A 5,000-nucleotide genomic window follows, 5' to 3' on the forward strand; every position below is an offset into this window, starting at 1 on the left:
CACCCCAACCTTCATTCCTCATATTCCCACCCATCCACCCCCACATCCCCCCTACCCCCCTCCACCCTTAACTCCCCAACACTAAAATCCCAATTCCCCTCCACACAAAATACCCAACCCCTCAATCTCCCCCCCCATCCCTATACCCCTCATATAAAATACACCAAACTCCCCTCCTACTCCCCCCCCCCCCCCTCACCTATTAACCCCCACCCCCTCCCCCAATCACTAACAATCCCAACACAACAACCATCTAAAAAACCCAATACCACACACCTTACCCCTCCCCCACCCCCAAACACAACATACTCCTTCTATAAAATCCTTTACTCATCTCAATATATTATTCACACAAACCCTCCATCACTCCCTAACCACACTGCACCACCATCCCTAAATAGTACTTCCTATTCCCATTATTCATCTACACCCTTATGTAAAAACACTTTATCACCCTTTCCTCCCCCCCTTCACATTCGCCCAGCCTCCCCCACATTCCCCCTCCATATCTAGAGGGGAATGGGATTTATTTACTGCGGTTTAAAGTTGATGAAGCGACTTTTTTTTCATCCAGTCCAATGCACTTAATCCCTTTCTAATGTATCACTCCCCCCACTCCATTATCCGCACAGAGCTATATCGCTCAATATATATGGAGAAGGGTTGCCGAGGGGCGCACCTGAAGCGTCCATATCAGGCAGTCTCGATAGCTTCTATGGGGGAGAACATCTTTTTAAGCTTCGCCACACTTTCCTTTATACGCCCCTGCTCCACCACACACAGACCGCTATCCGACGTCGCACGCATCGAGCAGATCCGCACCGATACATCAGAACTATGCCCCCCAACTTCAACTCCTCTCTCTTGTCTCGCACACGTCCTCGTCCCAATACCCACTGAATCATTGCCGTCCAACATATCCATGTATGTTACCCCCCAATACTTGTTTCTCTTTCTCCAGATATATGGTGCCCATGGAAGACCACGGCGGAATAAAAATAAAGTTTACGTTCCCAATTAGACGAAAATAACATGATGGCGAACACACAGCAAAAGAAGAGACGGCAAAGGCAGAAGGGAACAATAACAACAAAAGCACAAAAATTAAAAAAAATCGCCGTAGTAATAGCATCAAGATAATTTTCGGGCACGATGATGAGCATGATGTCTCCCAAAGCCTGCACCAAGAAACCTCGTCGAAATGCTGATAAAAACTGATATCAGATGACACTTTTTCATCGGTGACAAAGCTTCCTGTATAGGAATGTCACTAACAGCATCTTCGTTCCACGTCATCTCTAACCAAGAGCATAAGGAGTGTAATAGCTATGCACCCTACCAGCACGAGGCAACAGTATGGAAATACCGAACGAGATTACCCACCCAAGATTCTGGGAAGTACAGCCTAGTGTTTATAGATATGAGAAGATATTATCATAACTCTAATTACAGAAACCATGGCTTTCCGCTATGGTTACGCTTTCAAAACCACACACAAAGATAAATATTGGGAATCAATCACTTATGATTGACTTGCAACAAGTAAAATCGGTCTTTGACTGCAATAAAATGTAATTTTCCTGTATCCCATTTTCCAGTAATCTCTTTCTATATTTCCTTAAGACGGGACGGTGTGAAGTGAATTAATTGTCAACCTCTGATACCTCTGAGGTGGATTAATTTCTTCTTTCACAAGGCTTCACATACTGGATGACAAGACTTTAAAGTGAATCATCTTTCACCCAAACAAGGCTCTAAGAAATGGATCAATTTTCACCCAAACAAGGCTCCAAGAAATGGATCAATTTTCACCCAAACAAGACTCTAAGAAATGGATCAATTTTCACCCAAACAAGGCTCTAAGAAATGGATCAATTTTCACCCAAACAAGGCTCTAAGAAATGGATCAATTTTCACCCAAACAAGGCTCTAAGAAATGGATCAATTTTCACCCAAACAAGGCTCTAAGAAATGGATCAATTTTCACCCTGACAAGACTTTGAAGTGAATCATCTTTCACTCAAACAAGGCTCCAAGAAATGGATCAATTTTCACCCAAACAAGGCTCTAAGAAATGGATCAATTTTCACCCAAACAAGGCTCTAAGAAATGGATCAATTTTCACCCAAACAAGGCTCTAAGAAATGGATCAATTTTCACCCAAACAAGGCTCTAAGAAATGGATCAATTTTCACCCAAACAAGGCTCTGAGAAATGGATAAATTTTCACCCAAACAAGGCTCTAAGAAATGGATCAATTTTCACCCAAGCAAGGCTCTAAGAAATGGATCAATTTTCACCCTGACAAGACTTTGAAGTGAATCATCTTTCACTCAAACAAGGCTCCAAGAAATGGATCAATTTTCACCCTGACATGACTTTGGAGTGAATCATCTTCCACTCAAACAAGGCTCTAAGAAATGGATCAATTTTCACCCTGACATGACTTTGGAGTGAATCATCTTTCACTCAAACAAGGTTCTGAGAAATGGATCAATTTTCACTCAAACAAGGCTCTAAGAAATGGATCAATTTTCACTCAAACAAGGCTCTAAGAAATGGATCAATTTTCACCCTGACATGACTTTGGAGTGAATCATCTTCCACTCAAACAAGGCTCTAAGAAATGGATCAATTTTCACCCTGACATGACTTTGAAGTGAATCATCTTTCACTCAAACAAGACTCTAAGAAATGGATCAATTTTACCCAAACAAGGCTCTAAGAAATGGATCAATTTTCACCCTGACAAGACTTTGAAGTGAATCAACTCTCACTCAAACAAGGCTCCAAGAAATGGATCAATTTTCACCCTGACAAGACTTTGAAGTGAATCATCTTTCACTCAAACAAGGCTCTAAGAAATGGATCAATATTCACTCAAACAAGGCTCCAAAAAATGGATCAATTTTCACCCAAACAAGGCTCTAAGAAATGGATCAATTTTCACCCAAGCAAGGCTCTAAGAAATGGATCAATTTTCACCCTGACAAGACTTTGAAGTGAATCATCTTTCACCCAAACAAGGCTCTGAGAAATGGATCAATTTTCACTCAAACAGGGCTCTAAGAAATGGATCAATTTTCACCCAAACAAGGCTCCAAGAAATGGATCAATTTTCACCCTGACATGACTTTGGAGTGAATCATCTTCCACTCAAACAAGGCTCCAAGAAATGGATCAATTTTCACCCTGACAAGACTTTGAAGTGAATCATCTTTCACTCAAACAAGGCTCCAAGAAATGGATCAATTTTTACCCTGACATGACTTTGGAGTGAATCATCTTTCACTCAAACAAGGCTCCAAGAAATGGATCAATTTTCACCCTGACAAGACTTTGAAGTGAATCAACTCTCATTCAAACAAGGCTCTAAGAAATGGATCAATTTTCACCCTGACATGACTTTGAAGTGAATCATCTTTCACTCAAACAAGACTCTAAGAAATGGATCAATTTTCACCCAAGCAAGGCTCTAAGAAATGGATCAATTTTCACCCTGACAAGACTTTGAAGTGAATCATCTTTCACTCAAACAAGGCTCTGAGAAATGGATCAATTTTCACCCTGACAAGACTTTGAAGTGAATCATGTTTCTCTCAAACAAGGCTCTAAGAAATGGGAAAATTTTCACCCAAACAAGGCTTCAGAAAATGGATCAATTTTCAACCTGACAAGACTGAGTTGAATCATCTTTCACTCAAACAAGGCTCTAAGAAATGGATCAATTTTCACCCAAACAAGGCTTCAGAAAATGGATCAATTTTCAACCTGACAAGACTGAGTTGAATCATCTTTCACTCAAACAAGGCTCTAAGAAATGGATCAATTTTCACTCAAACAAGGCCCTGACAAGATTTTGAAGTGAATCATCTTTCACTCAAACAAGGCTCCAAGAAAAGGATCATTTTTCACTCAAACAAGGCTCTAAGAAATGGATCAATTTTCACTCAAACAAGGCTCTGAGAAATGGATCAATTTTCACCCCGACAAGACTTTGAAGTGAATCATCTTTCACTCAAACAAGGCTCTAAGAAATGGATCAATTTTCACTCAAACAAGGCTCTAAGAAATGGATCAATTTTCACTCAAACAAGACTCTAAGAAATGGATCAATTTTCACCCCGACAAGACTTTGAAGTGAATCATCTTTCACTCAAACAAGGCTCTAAGAAATGGATCAATTTTCACTCAAACAAGGCTCCAAGAAAAGGATCAATTTTCACCCAAACAAGGCTCTAAGCAATGGATCAATTTTCGTGAAATGAATGAATCAACACAAACAAGGTCTTATATATACATATATATGTATATATATATGTGTGTGTGTGTGTTTGTTTGTGTGTGCGTGTGTGTGTGTTTGTGTGCGTGTGTGTGTGTACTGAGAACATTTTCACAATACAGTATTCAGTAACACAATGCTCTACGATGTACCAACATTTGTTGTTAGTACTCGATGAAATGGAAAATTTCTTAACCTGATTAATACTCTATGAAGAATATCGACTTTCGACACAGATAGTCGATCAAGCATTTCATTTTCAACCTCCCATCTACCTTTATAGGTCCCACTAAAATGCATTTGTTTCCATCAAACTTCCTTCTCCATAAGAGCTTGTAAAGATGACTGACATAATTACAAGGATCATTTAGAAAAACCTATATTGGTTGCCAACCCTAGACATTACTGTATTGTAACTGTCATCCAGAAAAGGCTTCATGGAGGATTTAGCAGCAAGGAAGACATATACATTCACCACCATTGTTGATGTAATTCCATATCCATATATTTCTGTATCATCGGCATTAAATCTTACTGTATTTACATATCATGAAAGTTATCAGCTTAAGGCTCCAGAGTATGCTGATGCCTTAACCATAATTCTTAATGGATCAAAAAGCTAACAAAACAGGTACAAAAAATCCAAACTAGGATTGTTGTCACACAGTCTCTGGTTTGAAGAAAAAAAAGTATAAATGTACATAAAAGAAATAAATTA

General features: G+C 39.4%; 1 long non-coding RNA gene across 1 annotated transcript in view; it reads left to right on the forward strand.

The window, feature by feature from the left end:
* The window catches only part of LOC122250524 (uncharacterized), a 6,177-nt gene that overhangs the window by 1,088 nt on the left and 89 nt on the right, over positions 1 to 5,000 (forward strand). The window contains exon 2 of the long non-coding RNA XR_015191220.1: positions 962 to 5,000. This exon is cut by the window's right edge and continues 89 nt beyond it. This is a non-coding gene — a long non-coding RNA (uncharacterized LOC122250524). The remainder of the gene's footprint in view (positions 1 to 961) is intronic.

Source organism: Penaeus japonicus, unplaced genomic scaffold (assembly GCF_977035675.1).
Source record: "Penaeus japonicus unplaced genomic scaffold, GWHDUDI00000001_assembly GWHDUDI00000008, whole genome shotgun sequence".
Classification (NCBI taxonomy): domain Eukaryota; kingdom Metazoa; phylum Arthropoda; class Malacostraca; order Decapoda; family Penaeidae; genus Penaeus; species Penaeus japonicus.